Below are 3,492 nucleotides of genomic sequence, written 5' to 3'. Positions count from 1 at the left end.
GTTACACAGACACTTCTACTCAACAAGAAGCAGATTCCACTCCCATCAACAAGATACTGCTCTCAGCCTAAAACAGTCAATGTGATTTTTTCCTCAGGGTCCAATGCCTTTGTTGAGCTATCTAAATAGCCCTGAGACAAACATTTTGTGTGATTGTCTGTTTTAATATATTTACCAGAAAGCATCTAAAACTACGCACACCATATAACCAGCAGGCCTGCAGGTTTAAATATCCCTCCAATACTCCCTAGAGCCGTCCCAAATGGCACCCTACTCCCTTTATAGTGCACATCTGTTGACCAGGGCCCATATTGGGACTATTGGGACATGTCTCTTCCCGCTCATCAAATGTCATCCATTTCTTCTTCTTCTCTATTCTCTCTTCTTCTTCTTCTTCTTCTTCTTCTTCTTCTTCTTCTTCTTTATTCTCTCTTCTTCTTCTTCTTCTTCTTCTTCTTCTTCTTCTTCTTCTGTATTCTGTGTTGTGTGTGTGTGTGTGTGTGTGTGTGTGTGTGTGTGTGTGTTGTGTGTGTGTGTATTGTGTCTTCTTCTGTGTTCTCTGTGTGTGTCTGTGTGTCTGTGTTGTGTATTCTGTGTGTGTGTGTGTTGTTGGGTGTCTGTGTTCTTCTGTGTGTGTTCTGTGTGTGTGTTGTGTGTGTGTGTGTGTGTGTGTGTGGGTGTGTGTGTTGTTCTGTGGGTGTGTCTGTGTGTGTCTGTGTGTCTGTGTTCTGTGGGTGTGTCTGTGTGTGTCTGTGTGTGTGTGTGTTGGGGTGTGTCTGTGTGTGTCTGTGTTGTGTGTGTCTTCTTGTGTCTGTGTGTGTCTGTGTCTGTGTTGTGTTCTTCTTCTTGTTGTGTATTGTGTGGGTGTGTCTGTGTGTGTCTGTGTGTTCTGTGTGTGTGTCTGTGTGTGTGTTCTTCTTGTGTCTGTGTGTGTCTGTTGTGTGTGTGTTCTGGGTGTGTCTGTGTGTGTCTGTGTGTGTCTGTGTTCTGTGTGTTCTTCTTCTGTGTGTGTCTGTGTGTGTTGTGTGTTCTTCTGTCTGTGTGTGTGTGTGTGTGTGTCTGTGTGTGTCTGTGTGTGTGTGTGTTCTTCTGGGTGTGTACAGTGAGAGGAGATTCTGGGGACATCATATTAGGAAGACAGAACCATCTTTACATTCAACCTATATGTGATATTGAGACAGACACATACACATGTTTTTTCCTGCATTGCTTGCTGTTTGGGGTTTTAAGCTGGGTTTCTGTATTCAGCACTTTGAGATATCAGCTGATGTTCGAAGGGCTTATAAATAAATTTGATTTGATTTGATTTGATTTGACATGTTCACAGACCAAATATACATGTGATTCTTCTGCTGCCAGGTAGTGGGGAGATTGTTTTTCATGTGTGCGGCTGCTCTTCCACGGAAACCCATTTCATGAAGCTCCAGACTCTCGGTTCTTGTGGTGACGTTGCTTCCAGAGGCAGTTTGGAACTACGGTAGATAAGACCCAGTCACAGGCAACAAAGGACTCCCCACAGACTTTACGCATTTTTACCACTTCAGCACTCTGACAGTGTTCTTTCTCCACTGAGCTTGTGTGGCCTACCACTCAGAGGCTGAGTCGTTGTTGCTCCTAGATGTTTCCACTTTACAATAACAGCACTTACAGTTGACCGAGGGCAACTCTGCCCATCCCACCTCAGCCCATCCCACCTATCACCGTAGACCTCAGCTCTTTAATCCCACCACTCAGCCCATCCCACCTATCACCATAGACCTCAGCTCTTTAATCCCACCCCCTCAGCCACTCTCAGCCCATCCCACCTATCACATAGTTCAGCTCTTTAATCCCGAACCACTATCAGCCCATCCCACCTATCACCAGGTAGACCTCAGCTTTTAATCCCACCCCCCTGTTTCAGCCACTCTCAGCCCATCCCACCTATCACCATAGACCTCAGCTCTTTAATGTTGCCAGCCACTTTTAGCCCATCCCACCTCAGCACTCATAGACCTCAGCTCTTTAATCCCACCACCAGAGGCTGAGCCCATCCCACCTATCACCATAGACCTCAGCTCTTAATCCCACCCCCATCAGCCACCTCAGCCCATCCCACCTATCACCATAGACCTCAGCTCTTTAATCCCACCCACCACTCAGCCCATCCCACCTATCACCATAGACCTCAGCTCTTTAATCCCACCCCCTCAGCCACTCTCAGCCCATCCCACCTATCACCATAGACCTCAGCTCTTTAATCCCACCCCTCAGCCACTCTCAGCCCATCCCACCTATCACCATAGACCTCAGCTCTTTAATCCCGCCCCTCAGCCACTCTCAGCCCATCCCACCTATCACCATAGACCTCAGCTCTTTAATCCCGCCCCTCAGCCACTCTCAGCCCATCCCACCTATCACCATAGACCTCAGCTCTTTAATCCCGCCCCTCAGCCACTCTCAGCCCATCCCACCTATCACCATAGACCTCAGCTCTTTAATCCCAGACCTCAGCTCTTTCATCCCACCCCTCAGCCACTCTCAGCCCATCCCACCTATCACCATAGACCTCAGCTCTTTAATCCCGCCCCTCAGCCACTCTCAGCCCATCCCACCTATCACCATAGACCTCAGCTCTTTAATCCCGCCCCTCAGCCACTCTCAGCCCATCCCACCTATCACCATAGACCAGCCTCATTTTATTTCCATGTGCATCAAATCTACATCAAATCTGGTATAAAATTCTGCACTGGGGAGTAGGGTGCCATTTTCTTTCCAGCACCCTTAGATTAATCCAACTGCTGATGCGACGTTCCTCCTTCTACACCCCCAGAGAGAATCTCAGAGAGAGTTTTTCCTCTCCTGAATTCTATTAGCAAGGGGCAACCGGCTGCTGACTTCAAAAGGTCAGACTGAATATCCAGTGGGAGGATAATTAGTGAAGATTTTGTGTACTCCAAGGCTTTATTACCACAAACGATCAGTCACATTTACCTCATGTTTAGTGTGTGTGTGTGTGTGTGTCACTTTATGTTTAGAGCTAGAGTAACATCAGATGGTATCAGTAGTGGTTAGTATTGGTCAGTATTGGTTGGTATCGGTTAGTATCAAAATCAGTCAGTTTCAGTTAGTATAATTTAGTATCAGTTTCAGTATCATTCAGTATCAGTATCAGTATCAGTCAGTATCAGTCAGTATCAGTATCAGTATCAGTTAGTATTAGTATCAATCAGTATCAGTATCAGTTAGTATTAGTTAGAATCAGTTAGTATCAATTAGTATTAGTATCAGTCAGTATCAGTTAGTATTAGTATCAGTCAGTATCAGTATCAGTCAGTATCAGTATCAGTTAGTATCAGTTAGTATTAGTTAGTATCAGTATCAGTCAATATCAGTTAGTATCAGTATCAATCAGTATCCGTATCAGTTATTATTAGTTAGTATCAGTTAGTATCAGTATCAGTCAGTATCAGTATCAGTTAGTATTAGTATCAGTTAGAATAAGTTAGTATC

General features: G+C 45.3%; 1 long non-coding RNA gene across 2 annotated transcripts; it reads right to left on the bottom strand.

Annotated features, from left to right (window-relative positions):
• Positions 1 to 1,679: 1,679 nt before the first annotated feature.
• LOC127909179 (uncharacterized) lies at positions 1,680 to 2,638 on the bottom strand. 2 transcript variants are annotated; one of them, XR_008070060.1, is made up of 3 exons: positions 2,378 to 2,638; positions 2,136 to 2,188; positions 1,680 to 1,729 (listed from the first exon to the last, which is right to left on the bottom strand). It is a non-coding gene; the product is annotated as an uncharacterized LOC127909179 (long non-coding RNA). The 2 variants fall into 2 exon arrangements; XR_008070061.1 differs by having other exon boundaries at positions 2,438 to 2,638.
• Between the last annotated feature and the right edge of the window lie 854 nt (positions 2,639 to 3,492).

The sequence above is a fragment of the Oncorhynchus keta genome, chromosome 19 (genome assembly GCF_023373465.1).
Source record: "Oncorhynchus keta strain PuntledgeMale-10-30-2019 chromosome 19, Oket_V2, whole genome shotgun sequence".
Classification (NCBI taxonomy): Eukaryota; Metazoa; Chordata; class Actinopteri; order Salmoniformes; family Salmonidae; genus Oncorhynchus; species Oncorhynchus keta.
Note: the sequence above shows the minus strand (reverse complement) of the source record. Positions and strands in the feature narration are given on the sequence as shown.